The sequence below is a fragment of the Mustela nigripes genome, chromosome 13 (genome assembly GCF_022355385.1).
Source record: "Mustela nigripes isolate SB6536 chromosome 13, MUSNIG.SB6536, whole genome shotgun sequence".
Classification (NCBI taxonomy): Eukaryota; Metazoa; Chordata; class Mammalia; order Carnivora; family Mustelidae; genus Mustela; species Mustela nigripes.
The window spans coordinates 53,976,964-54,003,279 of record NC_081569.1 but is presented as its reverse complement, the minus strand read 5'-3'; the positions used below and the strand labels follow the sequence as shown (position 1 = coordinate 54,003,279).

Below are 26,316 nucleotides of genomic sequence, written 5' to 3'. Positions count from 1 at the left end.
TTACAAAGACCACTAGGTGGTCACCCATATTCAGTAGTTTAAGAGTTCCACTGAGGTTTCTCTGCTGTAAAATGCCTCCCTATGAACTTGTGAAGCAGATGGGTCTGAAAAAACCCTGATGTGAAGCCTCTGGGAACTCAGGGTTCAGCTCTTCCCCCTTGTCATTCATGCATTCACTTAAAATGTTAGTAAGCTCCCATGGCTAACAGAGCCCTGCACTAGATTCTACGCCATCCAAAGATGCAAGAAGTCATACAAATTCGAGCATCACCCTACAGGAAATTGCAGTTGAATGGAGGAGACAAGGCATGAAAGCAAGTGTCTATTAACTGTATATTGTGCTCCCAGAGCACTAGAGAATAATTACAAAGCCCTGGGTGTCATTGTATGATCTACTGCATGGCTAAGTGCTATGTGCCAACTGAAGGAAAGAAGGGTATTAGGTGAGATAAATTAGGAACTATGTCCTGGAAAAAAACTGATTCTTAAGCTGGGCCTTAAACATAGGATATAGATTCTTCAGAAGAGGGAAAAAGAGGACTATCCCACGATCAGAGAACTTCCAGAGCAAAGACACTGAGGCAGAGGCAAACACACAGTGGACAAGGGACAGCTCTGAGACTAACTTCACTTCCACAATACAGTGGCGAGAGATAAAGGGACCCAGCCATGAAGAACTCCAAGTATCAGGGTAAAGGGGTTCTGATGTAACCCCACTGAAGGTTCCTATGTGGCTGAATCACATATCAGAGTGAGCTAATAAAGGGATTGTTTTGCAGCACGCCCAGGACAAGAAGAACACAAGATCTAACCCCTTAGGACATGGGCAGTCATTTAGGCACGAGTGATGAAGGACATGGAAAAGAGCAATGGGCGAAGAGAATAAAGTCAAACCACAAATGCATTTTAAAGGAAGAGTGAGGATTCCTGATAGGATGAGGATCCAGAAGTAGAATCAAGAAAATTCCAAGGCCTCCAGGAACCTGGAGAATGGTAGTATATCCGACAATCATGGAGAAAAACAAAGAAATGCTAGTCTGGGTGGAGAAGGCAGACTGGGCGGGTCAGATTTTGAAATAACCTGTATGGATATCACAGACACCTCTTCTCTGTGACCTGCACATCTCACCTCTGAAGACTAGGTATTTCTATTCTAACTGTGAGGAGAGAAGGCTGAGTTCTATACAGAAAGACTAATACAGCATCTTCCGGCTTTCATTCAAAGATGAAACCCTAGAATACTTGGACTTCGTGCCTCACGAACGACAGTGGCCCATCATCGTTCATATTAATCTCTGCCATTTGTGACCCACCTTATATTTTTCTAGAAGATTCCCCCACATTATTTCCTGTGAATTTATGAAAACTGAAATAAACCAGAAAGGCACATCTGCTGGAGACTGAGGTGTAGGAAGATGAAGCTGGTCCCAAATCACATAGCTAAGAGCATTGGTTTACTGATGTCTGTGGTATATTTTTGCCATGAACGTGGTTGTCTTCCCCACACAGTATGGCAGTACTCATCATCACCTTCCTATAGCATTACTGAGAGCCTTGTATGGGCTGCTGCTATGCTAAACCCTTATGTACACCACCTCATTTTTTTTTTAAAGATTTTATTTATTTATTTGACAGAGAGAGATCACAAGTAGGCAGAGAGAGAGAGAGGAAGAAGCAGACTCCTTGCTGAGCAGAGAGCCCAATGCGGGACTCGATCCCAGGACCCCGAGATCATGACCTGAGCCAAAGGCAGCGGCTTAACCCACTGAGCCACCCAGGCGCCCTACACCACCTCATTTAATTCCCCCACCAACGTTGCAACATAGAGGTTATTTTTATTAAAAAATGAAGTTCAAAGGGCTTAGGTAACATGTCAGATGCCTGGAAAGTGGCAGAAACAGGGTTGGAACCTGGCCTGACTCCAGAGCCTGTGTCCTTCATCCCACACAGCCCCCTTTACACCTCATCTAATCAAGTGACAATATTCTTGTCTGTACTCTGGTCCCTCTTAGCCTTCTTTCCTTGGCCAAATAATCAAATTACTTTAGGTTTCCTCATATATTCTGTAATATTACCCTTTAATAATACTACCTCCTGCCCTCTGAAACTTGAGATCAGGAACTCAGAATGAATTGTGCTGAGTTGTTAGTGAATAAGCACTGCATATATATGTATATATTTGTTTTTCTCTTATACGTATATATGCATATATTTCTAGAAACTTAAATTTTCAAAATGAATAACAGATAAATATGAGCATTTTCTTTTGTTCCTTTCACGTATGGGCTTTTATGAAGGTTAAATTTTACTGATAACGTCTTAGATTGTGTGTGCATTAAAATAAGCTTAAAGAAGGAAAGAGAAAGAAGGTGTTAATGATGGGACAGAGCACCAAACTAGTCACTTTAGAAACTTTACTCCTTTTAACCTTTACAACAACCCTATGAGATGGATACTGTGCTCTGCATTTTATAGATGAGGAAACCAAGGTTCATAGAAATTCAGTCATATGTACGATGACACCGCCTTCAAATTAGTAACTAAGAGATAATGGTTTTTATAAATAAAAAAAAATTTTATAAACATATAATGTATTATTAGCCCCAGGGGTACAGGTCTGTGAATGGCCAGGTTTACGCACTTCACAGCACTCACCATAGCACATACCCTCCCCAGTGTCCATAACCCCACCCCCCATCTCCCAACCCTCCTCCCCCAGCCACCCTCAGTTTGTTTTGTGACATTAAGAGTCTCTTATGGTTTGTCTCCCTCCCAATCCCATCTTGTTTCATTGATTCTTCTCCTACCCCCCAACCCCCCCACATTGCATCTCCATTTCCTCATATCAGGGAGATCATATTAAGAGATGATTTTTAAAATTAGTCTGCATACCGTAGTGTTACATTCTTAAATGGAGCTGGGTTCTGGACGCTGTGTTTGCTGTACTCTTATAGCCAAGATGCTCATGACTTCGGGGGATTTGTGCGTGTGTGATGGAGGTGATGATTTTAGTTTTCCTTTTTCACAGATCAGTCTGTGATGCTCCCTATCATTCTCTGTCCCTCTTTCCACTCTTTCCATTCCCTCCCCGAAGGTAAAGCAAAAATGTTCACCTACAATAATTCTATCTTCTATATTTAAAAAAGGAAGGTGAGGAGAAAAAAAAAAAAAAAAGGTCATAGGTGACTTCCTTGGACATGTGTGCCTGGCATCCAAGAATCATATTCTGTGAGATGATCCTTAAAGGAAATAAAGGGTCCTCTGAAGCCTGAGGACTTTTCTGATACTATAGATCTTGTTGCAATGACAACCCTCCAGAATCTTCATTTCAGATGCTTAACTGACAGAGCGACCCAGGCATCCCAAGATTGTATTTATTTGTCAGAGAGAAAGAGAGAAAGAAAACAGAAGCAGGGGGAGAGGCAGACAGAGGGAAAAGCAGGCTCCTTGCTACAGAATCTTCAAGAATCCGTCTGTCAGTCACATTCTATCTTGTGAATGGGGGTTTGTACAGTGCCCTCATCCTCTGACTTTTCTGTCTCTTTGCACAAAAGGCTAACTAGCATATAGAGCTGACTAGATGACACTTCCTGGGATAGCATGGTGGCCTCTCTGGCTCTGCTACTAACTGGACAAGTTGCTTTAGCTCACTAAGCTTCCAAATGGGTGTCATAATAAAGCCTATAGCGTAGGTTCAATGAGCATAACTCACTGTGTGAGTTAAAGAAATCTTTAGCACAGTGCCAAGCCCTAGGAAGCTTTCAATAAATGATCCTTATCCTGAGAAAACACTAGAAAGTGGTCCCTGGGACATGGGACAGATTGCTTCGGGAACCCTCTAGCCTAATGCACATGCCTGCTGTAAGTAGACTTCTAGCAGTCGGAACCGGCAAGATCTGTGGCAAGCATTCCCCATGTGGGTGCTGGTGAAGGGAAAAATCCCAGGGGGTTGAGTTCACATGCATACCTCAGCCTGACCCCCCTTTTCTTGGAGCACAGGACAGTCAGCACTTCCAGAGCAGCCCTGATGACAGACTCAAGCAAGAAGCCCAAGGGCACAGTAGCTGCTGCCCACGTAGGGGGCTCACGCTAAGGAAGGTGAATACCGGGCACCTGAGTGGCTCAGTGGGTTAAGCCGCTGCCTTCGGCTCAGGTCATGATCTCAGGGTCCTGGAATCGAGTCCCGCATCGGGCACTCTGCTCAGCAGGGAGCCTGCTTCCTCCTCTCTCTCTCTCTGCCTGCCTCTCTGCCTACTTGTGATCTCTCTCTGTCAAATACATAAATAAAATCTTAACAAAAAAAAAAAGGGAAGGTGAATACCAGACCGTTCCATCATGGCACCTGCTGAGATGAGTGGATTGAAGCCTAATCGTGATTGGAGGCAACAGAGAAGCGTTTGGTTTTTCAGTCAGGTTAGAAAAACCCCAGAGCACAAGTTGACTTTTTAAAAAAGAATTTTGAAATATCTTTCAGCTGTATCATGGATGGAATAAACAGGGCCTCCATCCCTGTGGACAGACAAACTCCAGCATGGGTTTGGTGCCTTTCCCACAAGGCCTGACTGAGCCCAGGAAAATAGTCCCAGAACTTCCCTGGGGCCAGTGAGGAGACATTGCCTATGGGGGGGGTGGTGATAGCTGGCTGCCATGCTGGGCAAGCCTGCGCGTGCGGGACAGAGCAGATTGTGTGGCTCCAAAGGTCAGAATAAGAATCCGTGTGTTAAAATTACAGGAGGATTTTTTTTTTTTACCCTTAACCTAAGAAAGACCTCCGCAAAAGGCCTCTGATTGCAAAAACCCTGATTCCTTCCCAGTGTGCACTCTTTCCATCACCCCACCTGCCTTATTGACCAAGCAAAGCAGCAGGGGAACTAGCAAATGAGGAAGAGTCAATCTTTGCCCCAATTCAGAGATGTTTGTCTTCACAAATCCTTCTCCTTGGGAAGCCTCGGCATCTCAAGACATCTCATTTCGTAGATTCCTCATCTTAACTCACCTTCTGGCACTGAAGATCCCTCCTGTATTCCCCAATGCCTAGCTTCAGCATATCAGACAAATGCAAACTTGTATCGTTTGCAATGTAGTATGAACTAGGCAGAAGCCAAAAGCGGGGTTCTAAGAAAAAAAAAGAAACAAAACCAGAAGAGTTTGCTTTGTTGAGTAAGTAAGGAAACGCAGAATGATACCGGGATATAAATCTGCTTAATGGCAGAGAACGAAAGGGAAGAAGCATTAAGCCATAGCCCGAGTTCCAGTCTCGTCAGCCTAACTGAGGAGCCCGATGGAAACCTCCCAGTTCCCTTGGAGTGTCCAGCACAAGCCCACTGTTTGTTATAGATCAGCAATTTACCTCCAAATTCGTGGGAACTCAGGAAGGCTCTTTTTGTCTAGAACAGAAGAAAATTCCAGTGGCTGGTTCTTTCACTCCTTTCCTCTGAGTCTATTGTGGGTCTGTTCTCTTAATCTCCTTACTCCTGAGCCTCAGGAGTAGAGTTTCTCTTTAGGAACTGGCCACAAAGGCTTCCTTTTTCCTGAACCCCACCCTGGTCCTGCTAGGCCTCCCAGGAGGGAGGGCAGGATTCCCCCTAACGGAGCACAGTGGAACCTCTGTAATCATGTACCTTAACGGAGTCCTTGTCATACGCCAGGCGGTATTCTTGAGAACTCTGAGACAGTTGAATCTAAAGGGAGCCCATGAAGAACTGTCTCTTTCCCTGCTTCTGTTCTGGCCAGGACTTATGCCCCTGCCTTATGCGTACCTTATAAAACAGGTAATATATGTCCTCCTCATAAAGTTCAAGACTGAACCATTTCTTTGGAGTCTCCCAGCACAATAGATACCATCTAAGGCCTGACAGGGAAGGTCTTCATAAAAGTTTTCCAAGACCACTGACACATCAAGGCCCCTGCTCCTGGGCATAAGTGACTTAAGAAAGACTGGTAAACATGTAATCCTGGATTATTGAGGAGACGCTGCATCAGACCCACCATCCTTAATACATACCCCAGACCCCTAGCAAAGATGAGACTTTCCTTTCTGAGTCTCCTGGATGGTCTGTCCATATCTACGCTCTGTGTCTTTAATAAACTCTGCTTTCACTTCCTCTCAGCTCACATTTGATTTTCATACTGTGTGAAGCCAAGAACCCTCTTGGCTGATCCTGAGGGGCCCTCACTGGGTCCTTGGTCCCAGCCAGCCTGCGTCAGCTTTATGTGCTTGGATTCTGTTAATTCTGACATCCATCTTATAAGCTAAATATTGTACTAACCAACACTTCACACATTAGTAGACCAAAGCACACAGTTAAATCACTTGTACATATTTAGAAAACTGGTAAATGGGGAAACTAAAAACTTATACCTTACAGTCTGACTTCAGAGGCAATATTCATCTGCAACCCAGGGAAGAGAAAGAAAAGGAAGGAGTGATCCCAAAATGTTTGCTCCTTCACTCCATAGCCCATACAGGTGTGTCCAAGGATGCCATGGTGTCCATATCCTGGAGTAAAACTCTTCCCTCAGGTCGGCAGTGGTCTTCACACTGGGATCTCAGCACTCTTAGGTATATGCAGAGGCTTTCCAAGATTGATGTAAGTACAGTCAGTTTTGAGGGGACCGATTTCCAGGTCTTCACCCTCCATGCATACTTGCCTAACACGGATCTTCTTGTGAGCTTACCAGTACTAGCCTGGCAGCCTCTCCCTCTCACCTCCCCTCCACACTAGCCCTTCTTCTCATTTGCAAGTACACCTCTTATCCTTCCCACAGGCTGATAAGGCGCATTACCCCAGGTTAGAAACCTCTAGGGTACAAGCGAGGGCACACTTGGAAAATCTGGAACTGAGAAAGTAAATCACTCTAATGACTGCAGAGCATGTTCTTTTAGAATTAAAAGGTTTCCAGCTTTGCTTTCGACAAAACACTAGTAGAGCTGATGGATCATTCAAGATCGTTGTTGATGCTTGAGCACGACATGACTGTTGGCATATAATTCAGTAGCACTGGTACAATAAAACTTCTCAGGTAGTTGTGCAAACAAGATTATCCACTGCTTACATCTATTAAAAGAGAAATAGTGTGGAGCTAAATAAAGGAACCCTTTTTAAAATGGAGTGGGGTGGGGTGGGGTGGGTTGCCGTGGGGTGGGGCACCTGGGTGGCTCAGTCAGTTAAGCATCCAACTCTTGGTTTTGGCACTTGTGATCTCCACATCATGAGATCAAGCCTTGTGCCTTGCATGGAGTCTGCTTAAGATGGTCTCTTTCCCTCTTCTTCTGTCCCTCCCCACTGCACAAGTGCTCTCTACCTCCCTCTAAAAACAAAACAAAACAAAACAACAACAAAAAAAACCCACAACTCACCAACTTAGCCAATGGGAAGCCAGCACCATCTGAACTCTGGTCTCAGCCCCTCCCAACTTTTTTTTCCTCTACAAAGCTCTTTATCAAGTTCCTCTCCTTTGACTTTGGGACCTGCCTGCGGCTTGCCATAGCTTGCATGTCCTGAATTACAATTCCTGTGTTATTCCTGAATAAACTCATCTCACTGGCAAAATAACTAGGTCTTTTACTTTTAGGGTTAACAATAGGAATATAATTTTATATGCATTTGTAATATTCATCAATGGGTACATAATACCATTCATCAACAGGTATATGGTTAATGCGGAGGAGGGACACTGACTAGAGATGCATTTCCAAAAATTTTTACTTTTTATCTTTAATAATTATCAAAGTTATTTTGATATATTAAACACTAATATTTATTATGCTAATATGTCAACCCAGAAGACTGTTTCATAACACTTACACAGATGTTCCCGAACTTTCTTTCACAGCACCCTTAAGAAATCAGTAAACTTCCTGTGTCCCCAAACCAAAAGAAATACCTATCTATTCCATCTAATAAATGCTTCGATTCAAACAATAAGTACGTATACCCTAACAACATAGTTGCCTTGAAAGAGGACTTCAACACCCTCTGTGTTGACCTCAAACCTTATCATTGATTAAGTCCCTCTTTTCTCCTTATCTCTTAACTCAGGCAAAAGACCCTGTGGGCAAAGCATTCTTGCTCTGTGGGCAAAACATCCAGTGCTAGGATGGAAACTACCCCCTTAAGCAACAGGATTGCCCCCGAGACAACGATTCAACTGACATCTGAGGGCACGTGGGTGGCTCAGTGAGTTAAGCCTCTGCCTTTGGCTCAGGTCATGATCCCAGGGCCCTGGGATCGAGCCCCACTTTGGGCTCGCTGCTTGGCAGGGAGCCTGCTTCCTCCCCTCTCTCGGCCTGCCTCTCTGCCTACTTGTGATCTTTGTCTGTCAAATAAATAAATAAAATCTTTTAAAAAGAAAGAAAGAAAAATGCCAAGACTCACAATTAGGTGATCTAATTTGTTTGAGCGTAGTTCCATGTTCTGTCACCGAAGAACTATGTGCGGTGTGGGGCATTCTGCCTATCTCCTCGTGTGTGTGTGTGTGTGTGTGTGTGTGTGTGTGTGTGTGTTGGGAGGAGATGCAGTGATACTCGGTAACCTCAAATCATCTCTTACATCTCGGCAAAAAGGAGAAGGGGAAAAGGACAATGAAGAAGGAAGGATTATCCTGTATGAATTGTACATATGTATTGTATGTATTGGCATAAAATTCTTTTCTAGGGAGACAGGACTCTCTTGCAGGCCATCCTCGCCCTGCTTCTCTCCTACTTGCCCCCTGCTCCTCTTTGCCAGTTTGGATTCCACCTCTCCTTCTCAACCTGCTCTGCTCACCCCACCCACACAGCTGTCTCTCACTTCTCTGAACTTCTTTAGTACTCGGGGCCAATGCCATGCAGTTTAGCAATTATGTCAACTAAAACCAAAACAGTCAGTTACTTTCCGGCAAAATGTGTCCATTCCAGAATAGTTGAGAAATTGCGAGGGAGGACATGCAAGCTATGGTACACTATATGCAAGTCTGAGGAGACAAAGGGAAGGTCAGCTTTTATTCGGTTTTGTGAGGGAATGGGAATGGGAGTTTGTTCAAAACTTTTGTTTTGAACAAAAGTTTTTAAATTTTTTTGAAGATTGTATTTATTTGAGAGAGTGAGAGAGAGCACGAGTGCGGGGTCAGGGGAGAGGGAGAAGCAGACTCTCTGATGAGCAGGGTGCTTGACATGGGACTCAATGGAGTCAAGTCATGATCCTTGAGCTGAAGGCAGACATTTAAATGACTGAGCCACCCAAGTGCCCTAAACAAAAGTTTTTTAGAGGACAGTTTGAGGTTGGGGTGGTTTCTCATTGGCCACAAGTGGGTCTTAGTGCAATGTTTCTTTCTTTCTCTAAAAAATTGTTTACTTATTTACATAATCTGTACACCCAACATGGGGCTCAAACTCATGACCTTGAGAACAAGTGTCACATGTTCTACTGACTGAGCCAGCCAGGGGCCCTGCCTTCTTTTTCTCAAAAGCAGGAAATTAAATTCCTATGTGAAAAGTGTTCACCCTTTTCAAGATAAGAATTTTCTTCCTTCTTCTTGCTGCTTCTGGAAGCTGAGAGGAATGTAAGAGCATGAGCCACCCCCCTTCAGCGCTCTCCAGCTCCATTTTAAGTGAGGTTTCCTCATTTTCACAATTATGTATTATCAGGGTATATTGGTCTCCAGTTGTTTCTTGTTTCCCTCATGTGGCCCCATTGAGATAATGACTTCTTTAGGGCAGAAGGTCCCTCACCTCCTGTTTCAGGATGTTTGTGAGACACTCAAACTATATCACAAACTGTTGAACAAATACTGTCTAAACCGTTGGTTGTCCAAGTCATTATATTTTAGTGCGTGCTCCATATTAGGTGTGTGTCTTAGAAAAGTTTCTCTGGAGATGATGGGGTTTGAGAATAAATAGCCACTCAAAGTTATACAAGCGTAATCAGGCGGGGCTATGTTCTGGAAATTCCCCAGTCATTTCATCTTTAATGTGCCCTTCCGTGATGAAAAGCAACGAGAAGGGTTGGGAACGTTCAATACCCAAACTACTCTTGTTCATGTACTTTTATAGACACCAAGAGTGCTCTCCTAGGTAATTCCCTCAATTGTGGTTCATTAACAGCCGTTAACAATCCCCTTCTGGCCTTAATTAATTACCTTGCCTTGGCGTTGAAGAGGGAGAATGGCTGTCAAGGGCATTATTTGCTCAATTACCCAAAAGCCATAGATGATGTGTGGTAATGAATTGGAAGACAGAACACCCAGCCCTTCTCTGATCCCACAGCTGTAAAACCTTGTTCTGCCCTTTAGGGTATAAAACGTCAGCCCTTTGAAGGAGCTTGCATTCACGGCGACCCAAAATGCAACAAGAGGATGTAATATCTTCATTTTCCTTCCAGAAGAAACACTAAAGTCTCCCATTAATGATAAGGCTCAGCTTTCTAGATAATTCAGGGACCAGGAGCTGAGGCCTCTTGCTTTTCTTTCATTGTGTACTCTTCCTCATAGCTGACTTTTTGGTCATTTCATAGCTATTTCATAGCTGACTTCGTTGTTAGACCAGTTATACACTCTATGGTATAGACTTCCAATTAGAGGGGCTTCTGTTGTAAAATTACGTTTTACTTTTGTTTGCTTTAAAAATCATGTTCTGGGGCGCCTGGGTGGCTCAGTGGGTTAAGCCGCTGCCTTCGGCTCAGGTCATGATCTCAGGGTCCTGGGATCGAGTCCCACATTGGGCTCTCTGCTCAGCAGGGAGCCTGCTTCCTCCTCTCTCTCTCTGCCTGCCTCTCTGCCTACTTGTGATCTCTCTCTGTCAAATAAATAAATAAAACCTTTTAAAAAAAAATCATGTTCTGTTAGACTTGGGTTTATAACTATTTAAAAATGCTTTTTTCTGGGTGCCTGGGTGGCTGAGTGGGTTAAAGCCTCTGCCTTTGGCTCAGGTCATGATCTCAGGGTCCTGGGATCAAGCCCCACATCAGGCTCTCTGCTCAGCAGGGAGCCTGCTTCCTCCTTTCTCTCTGCCTACCTCTCTGCCTACTTGTGCTCTCTGTCAAATAAATAAATAAAATCTTTTTAAAAATGCTTTTTTCTTTTTCTAAGGAAAGAAGTAGTAATCCTCATCAGGAAAGATAAATCTGACCCTATTTGAGATGGTTGCTAAGGAGATACTTGGTGTCATGTTGGAAATAACAAATCTTCAGGGGCTAAAGAGCTAAGGTGAAGAGAAGCTAGAAGTCAAGTGCCTCTTCCCTAATAGGAAAAAAGGAGATCAAGGCCTTTCCTGTTGATATGCTTGTTTATATGCCAGAGATCTTTCTCTTTTTACTTGAACAAAGAAAATGGAAAGCAAGTCTTTTTTTAATAAATCACAAGTTGTCAATAGTTTGTAACTTCCTTCTATTCTTGTATAACAGATTTTGAACTGACATACGCTTGGGGTCTCAAAATTATTTCAGTTCTGGAGTCAGTGGGGGTGGAAGGGTGGGGTTGGATTCAGCGGTGATTGATAGACAACTTTGAAATCCGCTCCCCTTGAGGGGCCCCTGGCTGGCTCAGTCAGTGAAGCATGCTATTCTTGATCTCAGGGTCTTGACCTCAGGGTGGAGAGTGCAAGCCCCATGCTGGGTGTAGCACTTATTTTAAAAATAAAATCTTAAAAAAAAAGAAAGAAAGAAAAAAGAAGAAATGCACACTACCTGAAATGTCCTGAGTATAATTTCTTATTATAAGGAAATCACTGGGTTGTTTTTTTTTTTTTTTTTTTTTTTAGATTTATGTATTTATTTGATAGAGAGACAGTGAGAGAAGGAACACAAATGAGGTTGGGAGGTAATGGGAGAAGGAGAAGCAGGATCCCCGCTGAGGAGAGAGCCCGATGTGGGTGTTGCAGGTGGGTCGGGGGCGTGAGGACTGTTAGGCGGAGTGAATCACACTTGGGCAACAGAGAGGCACTGAGGCTGCAGAAGCTGGATCCCGCTGAAGCTTGGTGCAGGCTGGGAGATGCCAGCCAGCTCACAGAAGCCTTGTCCACCCAGACTGGGGGAGAGCTAATCGAGAGCTGAGAAAAAGGCAGCTACTTTGATCAGCCATCTGACAACTGTTAGACTGGCAATGTGGAACTTGTCCTTCTGTGCTGAGGCCTGGGTGTCTACTCCCTGCCCATTCCTTGAGTTTCCCCGACCCTCAGACGCTTATCCTAGTCAATCTGTTGAGACGCACCAGAGACAAACTTTGGTCCGTTTCCTCGCTCTGCCTGTTTTCTCCTTTCGGCTCTGACTCCACCTTGCCGACTCAATCTCCTTTTCCACTCAAAGCCACATCTGGATCTCTCCTCAAAATGGATCATTCCTTTTGGGCATACCTCATTTTTGTATCTTTCATATCTACGTCCCCAAGCAGGTGTATATTGTGGACTTTTTTGTTTTTTTCAGTCCATGACACAAACTTCAAATGCCTTTGCTCACCTATTCGAATGAAAGGTGTTTTGGTTATTTTTGTTTTGTCTTAAAACACAACTGAATGAAAAACTATGTGCCCTTTTGTCCCCACTGTGGTGTAATAAGAAATATATTTGGTCTTTGTCCATGGTTCCTGGCACAAATATCCTAAAACTCGGGATTTCCTCAGCCATAGCTGTGCGTTCTATCATTTATAAGGAGCCCCCCCCCTTTTTTTTCAAAGATTTTATTTATTAATTTGACAGAGATCACAAGTAAGCAGAGAGGCAGGCAGAGAGAGAGAGAGAGAGAAAGAGAGAGAGAGAGGAGGAAGCAGAAAGCCTGATGTAGGGCTCAGGTCATGACCTGAGCTGAAGGCCAATGCTTTAACCCACTGAGCTACCCAGGCGCCCCTAAAAGGAGCCCCTTTTGAGCCCACCTGAGTTTATGTTAATGGAGTGACTTAGGGTAGGGCCCTGTAACCTCAATATAGGGCTAGCACCAGAAAGAGCAAATAATTAGGGGCTAGAACTTTTGGCCTCACCCACCTACCTCTGGGAAGGAGAAGGGGGGGGCTATAGATGAAGCTCCATAAAAACTCATGAACAGCAAGAGTTGATGAGCTTCCACATTGGATAATACACCCACATGGGGGTGGGTGGCACACCCCAGTTCCCTGGGAATGGAAATTCCTGCATTTGGGGACCCTCTAGACCTCACCCTCTGTAGTTCTTCATTTGGCGGTTTATCTGTATCTTTTATAATATACTTTATAATAAACTGGTAAGCATAAGAAACACAGATAGTAACCTGGCCTTGCAAATGGCAGTTGAAGTGGGAGCAGCCTTGTGGGACCATGGCCTTAACCTGTGGTATCTGACACTATCTCCAGGTAGGTAGGGTCAGAATTAAGTTAAATTATAGGACACCTAGTCAGTGTCTGCTGAGAATTAGAAAATTCCCTGGTGTTGAACAACACACAATCTGACCCACCAGTCCCTCCCATTTGGTCATTTAGGATCATAAGGTCTCATCATAAGGGTTCCTCCATCCTTCCTCAGTCATGGTTTGGCACAGTCCTTCTTGAAGTTCTTTCTAGATGAATTTGGAAACTATCAGAGTTCCTCCAGTTCTGATGACTTCATGGTTTCCTCCCTACATCTAATTATCTGCAGCCCATAAATGCTATTAACCATGAAAGCTAAATAATACTTTTCGGATTATTTCTTTTCAAATTTCTGATCCCTGTAGATCACTTTTCTGTATCAGAGGAAACCATGTTGACACTCTCATGGAAAGAATGAAATGTCACCAGGAGCTCCCCAGTCGCCACCCCCTGAGGAGAATGAGTGCTGATCTGCTGGCTGGCATCAAGGCATCGGCCTGGAAGGCTTGCATGGGGCTCCCTCATTCGAGGCTGTAATGAAAACAGACAGACTTTCTGACTTCAGTAAGCATTTGATATCCAGGCAACTTGACTGTAGTATTTTGAAGTGATTTCAGTCTCCCCGTTCATATTTTATTATAGCTCAGCACGTGGCTCAGGTCTGACATAGTCCTGTGTGCACCTCATCCAGATTTTCCCTATAAATCCACCTATTTGCTACTTGCCAAATGATCAGATCTTGTCTTAGTGTGTTTGGGCTACTATAACAAAAATATCAGAAAAATAGTCACTGACATTTATTTCTTACAGTTCTGTAGGCTGGGAAGTCCAAGTTCAAGGTGCGGGCAGAGTAGGTGTCTGGTGAGTCCAATTCTTGGTTCATGAATGACTACGTGACAGAGACCTATCAGTATTATGGACTGAATTGTTTCTCCCCAAGACTCATATGTTGAAACCCTAAACCCTAAGGCCTCAGGATGTGACTGTTTCTGGAGATAAGGCCTTTAAAGAGGCAAGGAAATTAAGATGAGGACTTTACCGTCGCCCCTAATCCAATCTGACTGGTGTCCTTATAGGATACAGAGATTAGGACTCAAGAGAGATACCCGGGTTGCCCATGCCTGACCAAATGGGAGGGACTGGTGGGTCAGATTGTGTGTTGTTCAACACCAGGGAATTTTCTAATTCTCAGCAGACACTGACTAGGTGTCCTATAATTTAACTTAATTCTGACCCTACCAACCTGGAGTGTCAGATACCACAGGTTAAGGCCATGGTCTCATTTATGAGGATGCAGTGAGGAAGCCGTGATCTCACAATAAGGAGAGAAGATTTGGAGGAGACGAACCCTGCTGACACCTTGATCTTGGACATCCAGCCTTGAGAACTGTGAGAACATATATTTCTGTGGTTCATACCCCCAACTTCATGGTACTTTGTGATGGTGGCCCTAGCACACTCATGCAGATGGTAATAGACAATTGCTAATAAGCATTCAAACAAGCAAAACAAGAGGCTTCTTTCTGAGTCTAGTGTGAACCAGAAAGAGAATCGCCCAGAGATTTTGCAATTTCACCCTTGCTTGCAGGGTCTTTGGAAGGAAAGAGCATCCTCCACGAGCTCCCTGAGAAACTGAAGTGGGCCAATTCCTGATCTGGATTACTGATGATACCCAGGGGCCTAGTGGTGAATTATTGCCCATCAGTCCTGGTTTTCACCAGCTGTCGATTAATTACTGTCCATTAATTCTTCCGACTGACCACTTTGACTTTGAAATCTGTCTTGGTTTATGTGAGAAGTTACACGGTCATCATTCTTAGATAAAATTGAGGTACTGTGGCTCTCTACAAGAAATCTCTTCCAGGGGCGCCTGGGTGGCTCAGTGGGTTAAAGCCTCGGCCTTTGGCTCAGGTCATGATCCCAGGGTCCTGGGATCAAGCCCCACATCAGGCTCTCTGCTCAGCAGGGAGTCTGCTTCCCCCACTCTTTCTGCCTGCCTCTCAGCCTACTTGTGATCTCTATCTGTCAAATAAGTAAATAAAATCTTTAAGAAATCTCTTCCAGCTGGTATCAGAAGACCAAGCAATAGTTTCCAGGATGATTTGCTAAGGGAGAAAAGGAATCAAATATCAGTGGCTCTATGGCAGGCTCCTACCAAAACACAAAGAGGCAAGCAAGGAAGCAAATAAAAAGCAAGATTTAGCATATTATCATAAGTCTTTGTACCACACATGCCATCAGTCTAGAAACCCTCCACTGCCTCACATCTCTTCCTCCACATTCTTTCAAAGAGTTTCTAAAGGATTTTAGCTTTTGTGATTTCTCCCAGTAAGCCCGCTTTTTAAAGGAATTCAATTTTATGTAGTGCCATCTGCATAAATATCTGTGGGGCTAGGGAGGCGATCTCACAGTATCATAGACTTGCTCCCCTCCATTTCTTGCCTCTGCACAGAGTGAAGGAGGATATTTCTCTTTCTTCCGAGTAAACTTGCTGACAGGCAGAGCTAGATGCAAAATGAAATTTTAAAAGAACCGCTGAAAAGAGAGTAGATCCTAGGTGTTTTTACCGCCCGCCCCCATACGCAGCAATTATGTGAGGTGATAGATGTGTTAAATAACCTTAGTGTTGGTAATCGTTCTGCAATATAGACAGCATCAAATCATCACAGTGTTCACACCTTACACAATGTTATATGTCAATTATGTCTCAATAAAGCCGGGCAAAGAAAAGAGCAGCTCTAATGAGGAAATGGTCAGCAAGCAACAGTAGCTCAAGGAAAAATACAATATACAAAATAACAGGGATCTACGGAAGTGGACTCCTCGATGCTATTTTTATTTTCAGCTTTTCAGGTTAACACAGATTGAGTTAATGATGTTTCTCTATAGCTCCCAGGCAATTCAGAAATGGCAGGGCTCAGACTAGCAGAGAAGCACTTCCTACAGATTTGGGAGGGATGAGAAGCAAGGCCTGGCATTTGTGCTGCATCCCCAAGCTGCACATAGAAAGGAAAGCAGTATTATATCAGGGATTTCCCCTTGCACCCTAAGCACATGGCAATTTTCACAGGTCCCCTCCTTGTCAGTTTCGCCAGTTTGAATCAGCTACTTCAATTTCAGTGGCTAACAGGTTTTCTTTTTTAAAATTGAAGTAACCCCAGACGTTCAATGATGGAAAATGAGCCACATTAGAGTAGGGAATCATTTAAGAAGCCTGAATTCCATTTTACCCCTGGTGTTTATGTTTTCCATGGGAGAGATAAAAAATGTATAGGTTCAGAAAAAGGAAATTTCTGAAACCCTAAAGGGAACATGTGAGATGTTTCCTGCTGTTAAGGGATCATTAAAGACCAAAAACTCAGCTCAAAGGGAGGTCCACTTTTTGGATGAGTGCTGATTGCTCTTTGTAGATTTCATGTCAACCTTTTTAGGTCAATGAAGATGGGTAGAGACATTTTGAAGTTCCTGCTTTACCTTCTTCTTTAGAAACATTTTCTCAACATATGCCTCTTAGGGAGATACGTATTTTCTCAATATTACTTAATTATTCAAGAACCTGACTCATGGATGCGTCAAGAGCTTCCCCAAGTGGGGTGTGTGTCTGTGCGAGTGTGCATGTTCATGTGCATGTGTGTATATTTTCATGTGCACCCTTTGGTCGACTGTCTAAGCTTTCTAGGTAATTGTCTGCATTGGGTCATAGCGTTCAGACTATAAGCTCCAACAGAACTACTGCTGGGTCTGTTAATGTTGAACTCTATCAATCACTACATGCTACTCAAAGATGAGTAAAAAAGATGAGATGGTGAAAGGGTACAGCACCCTTCCTGAGAAAGGAAATGGAATTTTTTGGTTATTCATGCCATATTATAATCCATCCAAGGCAATTCACGTTGTTATGTTTTATTTTTCTATCCAAATATTATGCTATCTGTATTATAGAATTTTTTTCAAAGAAAAGCATTCAAGGTAAATAATATAAATACATTCAGCCTGATATGAACTATGGAAGCGAAAGTCATAAATGTCTTCCTATCAAGCCCTTGGCCTGCAGACAGTATCTAAACCATGTCAAATATACTGTGTATTGTGCTTTTATTGATTTTTTTTATCATGGCAAAACACAAAACATAAAATTTACCCTGGTAACTATTTTTAAGTGTACAGGTTAGTAGTGTTAAGTATATTTGCATTGATCTTCAGAACTTTTTCATCTTGCAGAACTGAAACTCTATATCCATTAAACAACTCCCCTTTTCTCCATTTCTTAGCTCCTGGTAATCGCCACTCTTCTTTCTGTTTCTAAAAATCTGACTGGTTCACATATATCATATGAGTGGAATAATACAATATTTATTTTTTCGTTACTAGCTTCTTTCACTTAGCATAATGTCCTCAAATTTCATCCATGTTGTATCATGACGGGAATACCTTCCTTTTTGAAGGCCGGATAATACCCCATTGTATGTGTAAGTCATGTTTTCTTTATCCATTCCTCTGTTGATGGACATTTGATTGCTTTCACTTCTTGGCTATTGTGAACAATGCTGCTATGAATACAGGTGTGCAGAAATTTCTCCAAGACCCTGCTTTCAATCGTTTTGGATACGTACCCTGAACTGGGATTGCTGGTAGTTGTATTTTCAATTAAAAAAAAAAAAAAAAAAACACCATACTGTTTTCCATAGTGGTTGAGCCTTTTTGAGGTACCACCAGTACTGCACAAGGGTTCTGATTTCTCCAAATTCTCACCAAGACTTGCTAGTTTCTGTTTATCTGATAGCTGTCCTAATGGTGTGAATCTTATGATTTTTCATTCTTTTTTTAAAAAGATTTTATTTGTTTACTTATTTGTTTGCTTGTTTATTTATTTAGAGGTGGCGGGGGAGGGAGAGAGGTGGGTGAGAGAGATCCCAAGCAGACTCTGCTGAGTGTAGAGCCTGATGTGGAAATCAATCCCATGATGCTGAGATAACGACCTAAACCAAAATCAAGACTCAGGTGCTCAACTGACTGAGCCACCCAGGCACCCCAAATCTTACTGATTTTTAACTAACAGGCTACACAATCTCTACTAGGGTCTGTTTTCCTGTCCTCTAATGTTCACTATTGAAATAATTTATGTTTGTTCATTCATTCACTCAGTCTTCTGAGTGAATTCACTCAGCACCTACAGGGGATATAAGGACTTTTTAAAAATAGACTTCTTGCATGCCATCAGACAGCTAACAGTTTCATCAAGGACATATCTGTAAGTACATTACATTTACATCACATATGTGAGTGATAAATGTCAAAATACATTCAGATAGGGGCGCCTGGGTGGCTCAGTGGGTTAAGCCGCTGCCTTCGGCTCAGGTCATGATCTCAGGGTCCTGGGATCGAGCCCCGCATCGGACTCTCTGCTCAGCAGGGAGCCTGCTTCCTCCTCTCTCGCTCGCTGCCTGCCTCTCTGCCTACTTGTGATCTCTCTCTCTGTCAAATAAATAAATAACATCTTTAAAAAAAAAAAAAACATTCAGATAAATTGTGACAGAGCACTAAGGAAGGAGTACTTAAGTCCTCCCTGGTGAGAGAACCCCAAGAAGGTGATGGCTGAGCTGATTCTTAAAGTATAAATTTCTTAAGGCAGAGAAGCAGAAGGGGGAGGCCCAGGGTTTTGCATATGTAAAAGTACAAAGGAATGGAAGGACATTTAATTTAGGAAACCACAGGATATTTCTCTTGGAGATGGTCAGAGCATAGGATATGCAGTGGAGTGTGACAAGGCAAATAGTAGAGTTGATGCTAACATGTAGGCAAGAACAAAATGTGAAGCATTGGTATGCCATGTTCCAGAAAGTGTTAATTCCATCATCAGGGAAGTGAGATGGATGGGTGCAGGGAGAGGTGGAGAGGACAAGACTGATGATGAGGAGGACAACTGGGAAATTTCAGTTGTCCTGAACACAGGCTGAATGAAATAGGGATGTTAGTATAGGCCAGATTCAAAAGATACTTGAGTTGAATATGAACTCTGGTGAACGTGAATGTGGGAGGTGAATATGGGCCCTGACGAGTTGCTTGATGTGGCGTATAATGGAAGGGAAGGCATCTGGGAATACTCAGACTTCTGATTTGTGATGGCCCTAACTGAGATGAGACAAAAGGGTGGGGGCGAGCAGGCTGTTGGTGCTATTGAGGTGCGGGCACTAGGAAGACGAGGAGATGCAGAAGGAGAGCTATTTGTAAGGGTAGCTGGAAATGAGCCTGGAGCTCCAGAATGAGGTCTGAGCCAGAACAATGTAGATTTGGAAGTCACCACAGATAATGAGTGAAGCCCACGGGAGGGGATGACCTCACTCAGCAGACCACACAGCACAGGAGGAGAAGACTGAGGATAAAACTCACGGAAGCCCAGCATTGACAGGATGAGAGAGACCTGTGGAAAGGTCAGAAGAGCCAGAAGGAAAGAGGTCTCAGGTTGGCCAGAGAAGTGACAGATTGACTGAAAACTGTCCAGTGAATTTGGCAGCCAGATTATCGTCACCGTGGCGAGAGCATTCTCAGTGGACTAAAGGCCGTAGGATTCAGACTGCGGTGACTCGAGGGAGGTGAGGAGCTGAAAACCATCAATGTGGAATGCTCTTCAAGGTTGTTATCAAAAGGGGAGGTGGGGTGCCTGGATGGCTCAGTGGGTTGAAGTGTCTGCCTTTGGCTCAGGTCATGATCCCCGGGTCCTGGGATTGAGCCCCACATCAGGCTCTCTGCAGAGTGCCTGTTTCCTCCTCTCTCTCCCTGCCTGCCTCTCTGCTTACTTGTGATTTCTTGTCTGTCAAATAAATAAATAAAATATTTTTTTAAACAAAGGTGGGGGGGTGGGAAAGGATGGGACGGTAACTGGAGAGCTGAAAGCACGTTTTCTGTTTTTACTTTTTTTGTTGGCTTTTTTCTGAGATGAGTATGTTTCTAGGCTGGAAGGAAAAACTGGAAATGGAAGAGAAGGGTGAGAAATTGATTTAACAGAATCCTGAAGTGAAAAATTTGCCAGGTTTAAAAGTCCAAGTGGAGACGTTAGCACTGGGCAAGAGGAGGTAAGAACAGCTGTTCTGGGCATGGAGCTGTCCTGTGTAAGGGGAAATCACTCCTTCTTGTACTTGAGAGCAAGTCTTTTAGTACTCAGCCAAGACTAAAAATCGATCAATATCTTTTCTCCATTATTAGAACACCACCACCAATACAAATCCTACTATCTAAATTTCTAACCCTATCCAATTCATTTGAACTCCAAAGAGTTCAATTTGGTGATTTGTAAAAAATCACCAAAAAGAATAGATGGACTCTCCTAGGTATCGCTCCTTATGATTTCCCGGTAAAACAGGAATCCTGGGTTTCTCCATGACAGGGTTGCTAAGCGACCATGTCACTATCTAACATTATCTATCAAAATGGCCCGACACACAAAATAACCTTACTCTAAGTGCAAACGTAACACCATACTTCATTTTGCTTTCCCCTTCTCCCCCATAAACTTGGCGGTCCTTATGAAAGGGAAAATTTGCCATCAAACCAAGGGATAATTGTTTCCTTAACAGTGAAATTCATTTTAAGGCATTTAGCCCACATTACAAAAATAGTACCTATGTGTGTTCCAGAACAGAAGCCGGGGAAATGCTTGAGTTGTTAGAGTGATTTCATTTAGAAACATTCCCAACCATTGTACATTTGCATCGCGCGTCTGTTGCTAGAGAAAAATAGAAAAGATTTGTCTTAACGAATTATTGATAGAATTTAAGTGTGAACCTTTTTTATGAGCTTGAAGGGACTATTTTCTTGGGCACAGAGCACAAGAGGGTGAGAGAGAAATATAGTATTTATTATTTATGTTTATATTTATTATTAAAATTCCTAAGGATAATGTGCTTTGTGGAACACTCTGAGATTTATAACATTTAATGCTTACCAACTGCCATTTTCTTAGAGAATGGTATTTTGGGGATAGATTTTGATGACTGGGGAATGGAAAGGAAGTTAATATCAGTTAGATACCCACTGGAGCCTGGGAGGCTTGCATACATATTCTCATTTACTTCCCAAACTCTGAAACAGTCATTATCCTTAGCCATTCAATACATCTAGATTTATTAATTTAGGGAGAAAGAGAGAAACCTGCTGGAGTCAGTCCCGTGTATATGTGTTAGACCCAAAACAGTGTCTTTTCTTTTCTCCATATTTTTTGCTCAGGCATCCTTTCAACTCTGGGAGACTAAGGGGTCTCCACTACTTGAACACTGCTATCACTCATCATTCCTCATAACTCATCAGGTCCTGTCTAGTGTAGAACTGTGCTCTAACGAATCGCTTTCTCCTACATGGATTGCCTTTTTACTCCCCTTTTAATACTCGTATTCTTTATCTTTGAAGCCTAGCTGACATTCCATTTTTTTCACCCTTCCCCAGAAGTTCCAGAATTCCTTGATTTCCTGGTGAGCTGAGCTCTAAAACCCTCACTAAGACCAGGAACAAATCAAGCCTATCTTAGCAAATGACAACACATTCTGGAACCATCCATGGGTCCATGGGTGATACATTAAGTCTTTCTACCAACACTTGACATGCTGGGACTGGAAAACATCATATGAATATAAGACCTTCATACCTGTTAAACCAGGTAATTAACAACGTATACAGCATGTTCGTTAAGACAAAGAGGACGGTATGACTCCTAGATCCTGTATAAAGAGCCAATGAGAATGAAACTGAGGAGTGGACACTTCATGAAGTGAAATCTAAAGCTGACATTTTCCTTCTCTGGCCTACCAGATAGAACTCCTGGTAAGAGCACAAAACTCTAGTTACCACTGTTAATTTAAATAAAGAGACCGTTGGACCGAAGTGGCTCTCATGCCTTGGCAGCCTAAGTGAACTTATCCAAGCCTGTAAATGCCGCAAGTTTACAAAGTCAAAACCCAAGAACAACCAATCACAAACAGCCAACTAGGCTATAGCCAATCAATAATTTCCTTGCTTTGTTTTCACCTTTTCTTTATTAAAAGTCTCTCCCTGAGCGCCTGTCGGTGAAACACACCTAACCACTCCCAGTTTGGAACTGCAGGATTCCAATAGACTTTTGTTCAAGTAAAATCTTAAATTATTTAACACGTCTCAGTTTATCTTTTAACACCACTCTAGGAGAACTACAGAATGAATGAAAAGGAAGGAGAAAGTTGGTGAATAGCACCTTGGTTAGATATCGGGATTCTCGTTTATTGGTGATTGGCCTTCAGGTTTCCTACAAGAGATATCTCATTGCCAAATACACTCTCAGTGGTCTCCTCAGCTTGATTGCAATGGCCTCCTCAGTATCTTTTTGTCTCTAATGCAGCACACGAATCACTCACCAGGCATCTCAGGTTGTTGACAATGAACGTGCAATCTATTCTGTCTAGGTAAGGGTTCATAATTCTAATCCCCAAAGTCTCCTTCTTTCACAATACAGGGAAATAGGGTTTGGAACATTAACTAGCTTTCATCTAGAGGTGAATAACTGGCTTCCCAAAGGTTGTGTGGGTGCATGTGTGTGTGCTCACGCACTTCTGATGTATTTCAAACTGGCATCAGATTGTGTTCCCACATCCACTCTTTGTCTAAGGAAAGGCTGTATGTGTTTGAGGTACAGTTTGTACAAGTCATATTTCCATCCACCATGATATAGAGTGGTCTTAAGAAATCCATCTCATCGGAATTTCCTTTTAAATGAATACTCAGAAATAGGCATACAAAATTAAGAAAAATTTTTATTTGAGTATAGTACAGTTGATTTCACTACAGCTTCAGGAGACTTGGAAAATAAAACTTTATACTTGGCAAACTTGGCCAAAATGCACTAAAAAAATCCATTCTTCTCATCTCTTAAACTGCCAATCAAGAAGGTCAATAATGCCTTTATGACCTATAGATGTTTGCCTCTATTAATGACTGAGATGTCCATAAAATTTAATGTGTTCATCTGGATCCACTGGCTTATAAAAAGGCATGGGTTTGCAGACTTTGCCACCCTGTTTATGCACAACACGTATCCTAAACTGAAAGGTATTTTGTGTTCCTTTACTCCCCTCTGCTGGTAAATTCTAATACAGCACTTATTAAAAGAAAAAAAAAAAAGGATTGATAGAAACAATGTTTCTAATACAAGAAAATAATGTTGAAAATCACACAAAAAAAATGTGTTCAGTCTTTTCCTAGAAGGCAATTCTTTCAGTTTGCAATATTAGACCTTATGTTAGATGACAAATTTGGTCTATATAACTTGGTCTCTAGTGTTTCTAGTGTCCAGATATTTTTTTCCTCACATTTGATAAATGGTCAAGAGAATGAAGCCATGTGGATTAGGAAGAGTGAATTTGGTCACAAAAAATGAAGTCATTTACAGATTGAACTAGCACCACACCACACCTTCCTTATATTGATTCGTTTATACAAATCCCTTAGTCTTCCACATACCCATGGCCCTTGTCCTACAACAATACAATGAAATCGGCATGTACATTTTAAAATAGAGAACTTACTCTTCCTAAAAAGCAAAAGGGATCACTGAGGTCAGCCTCAGGTAAAATTTTGAAATAGATTCATGTATTTGACACCTCCAACTGTTTCTTTTTTGCCATTTCCTCTGTAAACCCCACTGTTTCCTCCCCAGGTGAACCATGGTCTAATTCTATCAAGATTGTCCTTGAGAAAATAAAGTATCTGGAGCACTTGGGTGGCTCAGCCAGTTAGTATCCAACTCTTGATTTTGGCTCAGATCATGATCTCAGGGTCCTGCGCCTGAGCCCTTCCTTGGCCTCTGTGTGGAGTGTGGAGCCTGTTAAGATTCTCCCTCTCCCTCTGCCCCTCCACCCCTTCTCCCCACCCCATCCCCTTTCAAAGATTTAATTTATTTATTTGTCAGAGAGAGAGAGAGAACAAGCAGAGAGAGCAGCAGAGGGAGAAGCAGGCTCCCTGCTGAGCAAGGAGCCTGATGTAGGCCTCTATCCCAGGACCCTGAGATCATGACCTGAGCCGAAGGCAGAGGCTTAACTGATTGAGCCACCCAGGTGCACTGCCCTCTCTCTTTCTCTGAAAGGAAGAAAGAGAATGAAAGAAAAAGAAAAAGAAAGAAAGAGAGAGAGAAAGAAAGAGAAAAGAAAAGAAAAAGGTATCTGAAAGATTTATTTATAAGAAGTGTCTCATCTCTCTGGATAATTTGCATTTTAAAAGAAAACCAGAACTAAAGTACCCAGCTACTCCTAGGAAATTACAGAGATTAGTGAGAGACACATGTTTAGAAAGACAGGTTTTTGGTTGCCACTCAAATCAAAAGGTGGTGACTTTTGAATCAAGGCTGCTCCCAAGGCTGCCTGTGATCCCCACAGGGAAGTTGTTGCAATCAGTTTTGTGTATGACGTTGGGAATGGACTTTGCAGCCAGGAAGATGAGATTGGAATCTCAGCTCTGCCAATTAACATCTTAGGGTCTTGTACAACTTTCTTCACCTCTCTCAGCCTCAGCTCTCTCATCTGTAAAATAGGGACAATACCTACTTTCATAGGGCTGCTGTGAGGATTAATGTCTGGCTTGTTCCCTCTGTCTCTTCCCTTGACGGTGCCTCACACAGCAGAAGAATCCAAGGTTTTCAAAAGGTTACAAACTAACACCTGATAACTTTGGTGTTAAGATTATGCGGCTGAATAAGCTCTTTCCTCCATAATTTTTCATAGAAAACATTTCCTAGAAATATTTCCAAATCAGGCCCTGTTCCCTGCTTCATCCAGAATTCCTTCAGGTAGTAAAGACTCTCTTCTTGTCCTGAAATATCCACGTGACTTCATGTTCTTTATGTCCACTCTTCCTGGGCTGGGAGGCCACTATCTTTAGTTAACGACCACCTTTGCTTGGTGTGGTGCAGAGGAACAGAATCTGTGGAGAGCTGTCCCTGCTGCATGGCCAGTGGAAGGACAGGTCGTGCATTTGAGCTGGTCACCATTATGGACGCCAGGGGCTAGGTGCTCAAAGTCCTTGAGAAACCATCAGCACTCCCTTCACCATCAGCCTGGTCTCGAATGCGTAAGGATGTCTCACCAGCTGGTTCTATTATCACCTATCCTTTTTTCTCTCTCTTTTCAGGGAAGGTGCCAAAGCAGTAACTACTACCCAAAACGTTGGGTTCTGTACAGACAGGATTCTCTGAACACTGAAGGCAGTTCAGTGAAGTGAAGGCTGCTGGCAGAGGTTAAGTGAATCCACCCCTGTTTTAATTTCAGCCATAAAAAATGTACTGAGGTAGTTCATTCTGCTCATCCATAAATTCTAATCAAAAGTCTAGGCATTAGGGATTTTAATGCCTCATATATTCTGTGCATTATAGTGATGAGGTACTTTACAGCCATGACCTTTTCAATATTCTTGCTTGATTGAGCCAGGAGCTCTACTCTGTTTACAGCATTATTGACCTCCTTAAGAGGTACACAAGATAAATAGATAAATACTCTAAACTGTTTAAGGGAAACTCGCCAAGACCAGATGTGGTGTGACTCTGGGGCGGGGGCAGGAATGGGAATGCTATCCTTTCCTGTTACAGCAAGCATTTGGGAGGGAAGTTCAGCAGAGAGAGTCTTTGTTCAAAGAAGCAGGGGGAAAGGGATCACAAAATGCAAGATCCTGGAGGGTTGCCTGGGTGGCTCAGTTGATAAGCATCTGTCTCCATTCAGATCATTATCCTGAAGTCCCACTCCCACTGCTGGTGTTCCCTCTCTCGCTGTGTCTTTCTCTGTCAAATATATAAATAAAAACTGAAAGAAAGAAAGAATGAAGGAATAAGAAAGAACAAGAAAGAAAGAACCTGAAGATAGAGCTTCACATACAGTGTAGACTTTCTCTCACCTTTTAGCATTTTATCCAGCTGTCAGAACTCCCTGAGGGCTGAGACTTCTTCTTCTTCTTCTCCTCCTCCTCCTCCTCCTCCTCCTCCTCCTCCTCCTCCTCCTCCTCCTCCTCCTTCTTCTTCTC

General features: G+C 42.8%; 1 long non-coding RNA gene across 2 annotated transcripts in view; it reads right to left on the bottom strand.

Annotated features, from left to right (window-relative positions):
• Positions 1-6,277: 6,277 nt before the first annotated feature.
• The window catches only part of LOC131998681 (uncharacterized), a 27,054-nt gene continuing 7,015 nt past the window's right edge, over positions 6,278-26,316 (bottom strand). Inside the window, exon 3 of one of the 2 annotated variants that reach the window (XR_009398818.1) lies at positions 6,278-7,058. This is a non-coding gene — a long non-coding RNA (uncharacterized LOC131998681). Of the gene's footprint in view, positions 7,059-12,892; positions 13,822-26,316 lie in introns of those variants that run through there. The other variant, XR_009398816.1, reaches the window with a different exon arrangement.